This window comes from Schistocerca americana, unplaced genomic scaffold, assembly GCF_021461395.2.
Source record: "Schistocerca americana isolate TAMUIC-IGC-003095 unplaced genomic scaffold, iqSchAmer2.1 HiC_scaffold_287, whole genome shotgun sequence".
Classification (NCBI taxonomy): Eukaryota; Metazoa; Arthropoda; class Insecta; order Orthoptera; family Acrididae; genus Schistocerca; species Schistocerca americana.
The window spans coordinates 112,501-120,000 of NW_025726002.1; the positions used below are offsets into that span (position 1 = coordinate 112,501).

Below are 7,500 nucleotides of genomic sequence, written 5' to 3' on the forward strand. Positions count from 1 at the left end.
CGCTACTGGGGGAATCCTTGTTAGTTTCTTTTCCTCCGCTTAGTAATATGCTTAAATTCAGCGGGTAGTCTCGCCTGCTCTGAGGTCGTTGTACGAGGTGTCGCACGCCACACCGCCAGCCGGCTGTGCACGCTACCGAGTAAGTACCGGTATGCGAACCGCCAGGCGACGGGCGCGCATCGCACGTTTCAGGAGGCGCGGCCGGCCCCACAGGCGGCCGCGACGCTCCCAGGTCTGCGAAGCGGGGCAAACGCCGCGCGCTTCAGTATACGTAGCCGACCCTCAGCCAGACGTGGCCCGGGAACGGAATCCATGGACCGCAATGTGCGTTCGAAACGTCGATGTTCATGTGTCCTGCAGTTCACATGTCGACGCGCAATTTGCTGCGTTCTTCATCGACCCACGAGCCGAGTGATCCACCGTCCTGGGTGATCTTTTCTTAGTTTCCACTGTCTCTTTCAAGACAGTTGCATAGGCGGGACGTAGGCGTGTGGCGGCCCCTGTTCAAGCGTTCTGTGTCCAACGGCCTCACGGCCGATGGGCGTCGTACGGCTCCACACCGGAGCGGACAGGCAGTCGGGCGAAAGTCATTCAAAACCGGCGCCAGGCGCCAGGTGCCGCAGGCCAGCCGCTCCAGCGCTTCAGCGCTCGTACCACACAACATTGGCGTTAGTTTTGAGAAGCACGCGTGGTTCCGCACGCGGCGCACGGCTACTGCGAGCCGTACAGGTAGCGTGTTGCGCGACACGACACGCACATCGAACGACATGCAGTCTAGTCGGTAATGATCCTTCCGCAGGTTCACCTGCGGAAACCTTGTTACGACTTTTACTTCCTCTAAATGATCAAGTTTGGTCATCTTTCCGGTAGCATCGGCAACGACAGAGTCAATGCCGCGTACCAGTCCGAAGACCTCACTAAATCATTCAATCGGTAGTAGCGACGGGCGGTGTGTACAAAGGGCAGGGACGTAATCAACGCGAGCTTATGACTCGCGCTTACTGGGAATTCCTCGTTCATGGGGAACAATTGCAAGCCCCAATCCCTAGCACGAAGGAGGTTCAGCGGGTTACCCCGACCTTTCGGCCTAGGAAGACACGCTGATTCCTTCAGTGTAGCGCGCGTGCGGCCCAGAACATCTAAGGGCATCACAGACCTGTTATTGCTCAATCTCGTGCGGCTAGAAGCCGCCTGTCCCTCTAAGAAGAAAAGTAATCGCTGACAGCACGAAGGATGTCACGCGACTAGTTAGCAGGCTAGAGTCTCGTTCGTTATCGGAATTAACCAGACAAATCGCTCCACCAACTAAGAACGGCCATGCACCACCACCCACCGAATCAAGAAAGAGCTATCAATCTGTCAATCCTTCCGGTGTCCGGGCCTGGTGAGGTTTCCCGTGTTGAGTCAAATTAAGCCGCAGGCTCCACTCCTGGTGGTGCCCTTCCGTCAATTCCTTTAAGTTTCAGCTTTGCAACCATACTTCCCCCGGAACCCAAAAGCTTTGGTTTCCCGGAGGCTGCCCGCCGAGTCATCGGAGGAACTGCGGCGGATCGCTGGCTGGCATCGTTTATGGTTAGAACTAGGGCGGTATCTGATCGCCTTCGAACCTCTAACTTTCGTTCTTGATTAATGAAAACATACTTGGCAAATGCTTTCGCTTCTGTTCGTCTTGCGACGATCCAAGAATTTCACCTCTAACGTCGCAATACGAATGCCCCCGCCTGTCCCTATTAATCATTACCTCGGGTTCCGAAAACCAACAAAATAGAACCGAGGTCCTATTCCATTATTCCATGCACACAGTATTCAGGCGGGCTTGCCTGCTTTAAGCACTCTAATTTGTTCAAAGTAAACGTGCCGGCCCACCGAGACACTCACTCAAGAGCACCCTGGTAGGATTGCAACGGGGTCCGCCTCGGGACGCACGAGCACGCACGAGGCGCGTCGCACGCCTTCGGCTCGCCCCACCGGCAGGACGTCCCACGATACATGCCAGTTAAACACCGACGGGCGGTGAACCAACAGCGTGGGACACAAATCCAACTACGAGCTTTTTAACCGCAACAACTTTAATATACGCTATTGGAGCTGGAATTACCGCGGCTGCTGGCACCAGACTTGCCCTCCAATAGATACTCGTTAAAGGATTTAAAGTGTACTCATTCCGATTACGGGGCCTCGGATGAGTCCCGTATCGTTATTTTTCGTCACTACCTCCCCGTGCCGGGAGTGGGTAATTTGCGCGCCTGCTGCCTTCCTTGGATGTGGTAGCCGTTTCTCAGGCTCCCTCTCCGGAATCGAACCCTGATTCCCCGTTACCCGTTACAACCATGGTAGGCGCAGAACCTACCATCGACAGTTGATAAGGCAGACATTTGAAAGATGCGTCGCCGGTACGAGGACCGTGCGATCAGCCCAAAGTTATTCAGAGTCACCAAGGCAAACGGACCGGACGAGCCGACCGATTGGTTTTGATCTAATAAAAGCGTCCCTTCCATCTCTGGTCGGGACTCTGTTTGCATGTATTAGCTCTAGAATTACCACAGTTATCCAAGTAACGTGGGTACGATCTAAGGAACCATAACTGATTTAATGAGCCATTCGCGGTTTCACCTTAATGCGGCTTGTACTGAGACATGCATGGCTTAATCTTTGAGACAAGCATATGACTACTGGCAGGATCAACCAGGGAGCTGCGTCAACTAGAGCTGAGCAGCCGGCCGCCCGGGAGTGTGTCCCGGGGGCCCGCGCGAACACGCAAGCGTCCGCTCAATTATTCTGCAAACAGGAGGAGGCTGAGCTCCCCTGCACAATACACCTCGAAACCCTCTCAGGTCCCGGCGGCGCGCAGCGCCGTCCTAAGTACTTGGTCGGGTTCGAGAGAGGCGCAATCGCCCGGAGTTTGGCGAGTAGACGCTTTAGGTGCGACCACCCGTGCTCCCAACTGAGCTTGCCGCTGCCGACAGAGGCCCGGGAGCGTGCTGTCGTGGCATTGCCGGCGGGAGACAACACGCGCCACCTACGGTGACCGGCAGCTCCAACGCCAGCGCCACAGAAGGACAAAAGCCCCACTTGGGTGCCGAAGCGAACTCTCCCAGCACAGCGCACGCGCCAACACGTCCGCACAGCTGCGATACAAACCACCTGCGAGAACCGCAGAGGCGACCGAGCAGCAGACGGCGTCGCGGCGCCGAGCGCCGGGCGGCGGCGCATCCTCAGCGCACACAGTCCTCAATCGGACCAGCACACTGCAGATGTCCACCGCGCTTCGCACCGGGCCCGCGAGGACCTACTTTGGCCGCACGGCGCCGCGTGCAGGGTGCGCCGGCGCGCAGCTGCGCCGCCTGCCGCCTCCGTCGGCCGGCGCGCCTGCCACTGGCCGCCCCCACCAGCCGGCTGTAGCGCGTGCGCCCACGCACCGCGCGGCCAGCACGCCGGGAGGCCCCCCCTCACCGGCCGGGGACGGTCCCACCCAGCCACCGCCGCGTATCGCTTCACACCCAGATGCCATTCACGTTCGTGGGCATGGTGGGTATCGCTGGAACAACCGGTTGGTAGCTCAACCGATCGTCGCCATCACTGATTCACCTCTAGCGAGAACAACCGCACCACAACGGTTTACCAGTTGTTCATTTGCATAACGTCACCAGCAAACGTAGGCGTCCATCGCCATTTGCAAATTCAACGATTGTTGCATGCCTGTGTCAGGTGTCACGACACACTATGTCTGCCCACATACACGCAACAACATGTGCACGCTTCGCGAACACGTGGAAGGTGGCCCCCGTACGTATGCGATGTCCATTGCGCGAACGACTGTCAACCGGCCTCTGTCGCATGTCGCAGATGTGGAACGCAGTGCACCATGCTATCACGGTGTGTGAGAAGAGACGACTACGTCTGACAACACGCGCCACTACATCAACAGACGGCTCATGCTGATCGCCATCCAGGGCATACCACACTGCAATCCAGCTCTTATAGGGAGACGACACGTAGCTGAGTGCACAACATTTGGACCGCATGGTTCGCCGTTGTTGGCGCAGTCGTTGTACGGTCACATGTACCACGATGTATCATTCAGTACATGAGGACCAATGTGCAGTACAGTGTGTGATTTGGACGTACAACATCAGCGGACAGTTGACACAGGCCGTACCACAGCGTAGGCTAAGTGCTTCGCACATGCGAATGCCAATGAACAACTGCAAATGCCAATGAACAACTGCAAAGGGCATTGAGCATGTACGTCCTGCTGCCATCCACATTACAGTGTATAGCTGCAAGGTGTTTAACATGAAGCGATACACTGGGGACCGGGCAGTGCGAGTAGCAAACTATATTGCGGGGGTTGCAGTTAGGCAACACTACACTAATTTAACGCGTCGTATGACAATTACAGAGCAGGTTAAGGCCCAACGTGTGTTGGGTTAAGGCCCAACGTGTGTTGGGTTAAGGCCCAACGTGTGTTGGGTTAAGGCCCAACGTGTGTTGGGTTAAGGCCCAACGTGTGTTGGGTTAAGGCCCAACGTGTGTTGGGTTAAGGCCCAACGTGTGTTGGGTTAAGGCCCAACGTGTGTTGGGTTAAGGCCCAACGTGTGTTGGGTTAAGGCCCAACGTGTGTTGGGTTAAGGCCCAACGTGTGTTGGGTTAAGGCCCAACGTGTGTTGGGTTAAGGCCCAACGTGTGTTGGGTTAAGGCCCAACGTGTGTTGGGTTACGTTAAGGGGCAATGTGGGTTACGTTAAGGGGCAATGTGGGTTACGTTAAGGGGCAATGTGGGTTACGTTACGGCGCAATATAGGTTACGTTACGGCGCAATATAGGTTACGTTAAGGCGCAATATCGGTTACGTTAAGGCGCAATACAGGTTACGTTAAGGCGCAATACAGGTTACGTTAAGGCGCAATACAGGTTACGTTAAGGCGCAATACAGGTTACGTTAAGGCGCAATACAGGTTACGTTAAGGCGCAATACAGGTTACGTTAAGGCGCAATACAGGTTACGTTAAGGCGCAATGCAGGTTACGTTAAGGCGCAATGCAGGTTACGTTAAGGCGCAATACAGGTTACGTTAAGGCGCAATACAGGTTACGTTAAGGCGCAATACAGGTTACGTTAAGGCGCAATACAGGTTACGTTAAGGCGCAATACAGGTTACGTTAAGGCGCAATACAGGTTACGTTAAGGCGCAATACAGGTTACGTTAAGGCGCAATACAGGTTACGTTAAGGCGCAATACAGGTTACGTTAAGGCGCAATACAGGTTACGTTAAGGCGCAATACAGGTTACGTTAAGGCGCAATACAGGTTACGTTAAGGCGCAATACAGGTTACGTTAAGGCGCAATACAGGTTACGTTAAGGCGCAATACAGGTTACGTTAAGGCGCAATACAGGTTACGTTAAGGCGCAATACAGGTTACGTTAAGGCGCAATACAGGTTACGTTAAGGCGCAATACAGGTTACGTTAAGGCGCAATACAGGTTACGTTAAGGCGCAATACAGGTTAGGTTAAGGCGCAATACAGGTTAGGTTAAGGCGCAATACAGGTTAGGTTAAGGCGCAATACAGGTTAGGTTAAGGTACGACATAGGTTAGGTTAAGGTACGACATAGGTTAGGGTAAGGTACGACATAGGTTAGGTTAAGGTACGACATAGGTTAGGTTAAGGTACGACATAGGTTAGGTTAAGGTACGACATAGGTTAGGTTAAGGTACGACATAGGTTAGGTTAAGGTACGACATAGGTTAGGTTAAGGTACGACATAGGTTAGGTTAAGGTACGACATAGGTTAGGTTAAGGTACGACATAGGTTAGGTTAAGGTACGACATAGGTTAGGTTAAGGTACGACATAGGTTAGGTTAAGGTACGACATAGGTTAGGTTAAGGTACGACATAGGTTAGGTTAAGGTACGACATAGGTTAGGTTAAGGTACGACATAGGTTAGGTTAAGGTACGACATAGGTTAGGTTAAGGTACGACATAGGTTAGGTTAAGGTACGACATAGGTTAGGTTAAGGTACGACATAGGTTAGGTTAAGGTACGACATAGGTTAGGTTAAGGTACGACATAGGTTAGGTTAAGGTACGACATAGGTTAGGTTAAGGTACGACATAGGTTAGGTTAAGGTACGACATAGGTTAGGTTAAGGTACGACATAGGTTAGGTTAAGGTACGACATAGGTTAGGTTAAGGTACGACATAGGTTAGGTTAAGGTACGACATAGGTTAGGTTAAGGTACGACATAGGTTAGGTTAAGGTACGACATAGGTTAGGTTACGGTACGACATAGGTTAGGTTACGGTACGACATAGGTTAGGTTACGGTACGACATAGGTTAGGTTACGGTACGACATAGGTTAGGTTACGGTACGACATAGGTTAGGTTACGGTACGACATAGGTTAGGTTACGGTACGACATAGGTTAGGTTACGGTACGACATAGGTTAGGTTACGGTACGACATAGGTTAGGTTACGGTACGATATAGGTTAGGTTACGGTACGATATAGGTTAGGTTAAGGTACACATTGTTGTAAGGAAAGGTTTAATGGGGGGCGGGGCGGGGCGGCCGGTTTGTTGATTGTGATTATAGTAAGTGGATGCCTGCGGCATCATCTGATTTGCCACGTCAGGATGCACCTTTGGCTCATGACAGGCGGCGCTCTCATTCCATGCTTGTGGCAGACCTGTGTCTTTCATTCCTGCCATTGTTTGTGTGCTGTGAGAGGAGGCAGTATTGTGATGTTGGGTGCACCCCTGTGTAGGACATGTGTGGGTGTTGGTGGCTTGGCTGAGCAATGGTGGTTGTCGGGTGGGTGGGATATTCTGTTTTCTGAGTGGACCTCCCAGTCTGGTTATGACAGTGTGGATTGTCTAATGTGGCGGAGAGGATGCACTGGGTGTTGTTCCATGCTGGTGCTTACATATTGTCTGTGTGCGTGTTACAGGCAGAGAGTAGTGCGTGATAAGGGTGTGTGGCTGACGTGTGGTTGTGATTGTGAGCAGAGTCTTTCAGCATGTATACGGACAGTTGTATACATTATCTGTATTCTGATGGCTCTATCTATTACTAATCAGCGCCGTGTATACGTTTAATCCGGTTCCAGTCGAAACTGTTGTATCTCTGTACATTAGTGACACGGCGAGCCCGCTATGTAGTTACTCGTCTCGGCAGCTTCCACCGGTGTATGGCAAATGATTATAAGGAATCAGTCTAGTCGTCAATACCGATGGTGTGACGTCACATGTCTGGGGTGGGGGACGCTGCGCCCTTCCGGTGGGTCATGGCCTAGAAAGACTCTTCCCACGCAGGGGGGCGTGGACTGTCATTGACTCTTCCAGGTAATATACTTGCCGTACGTTCTTGCGACTGCGAGTGCAACGCTCACCGGTACCGACATGGATGGAGCGCCTCCTAGCTGACCGCTCAGCATCGGCATTCGTACAGAGAGCAACGCGGTCGCGTCTCTAGCTCGTAACTGGTACAGCCC

General features: G+C 52.9%; 3 non-coding genes across 3 annotated transcripts in view; all 3 read right to left on the reverse strand.

Annotated features, from left to right (window-relative positions):
- LOC124579058 overlaps positions 1 to 88 on the reverse strand; it is a 4,222-nt gene extending 4,134 nt beyond the window's left edge. Inside the window, exon 1 of the ribosomal RNA XR_006972809.1 lies at positions 1 to 88. This exon is cut by the window's left edge and continues 4,134 nt beyond it. This is a non-coding gene — a ribosomal RNA (large subunit ribosomal RNA).
- Positions 89 to 276: 188 nt separating this feature from the next.
- LOC124579030 lies at positions 277 to 431 on the reverse strand. Its single transcript, XR_006972784.1, has one exon. It is a non-coding gene; the product is annotated as a 5.8S ribosomal RNA (ribosomal RNA).
- A 351-nt stretch (positions 432 to 782) lies between these two features.
- LOC124579050 lies at positions 783 to 2,692 on the reverse strand. The gene has a single exon (XR_006972802.1). It is a non-coding gene; the product is annotated as a small subunit ribosomal RNA (ribosomal RNA).
- Between the last annotated feature and the right edge of the window lie 4,808 nt (positions 2,693 to 7,500).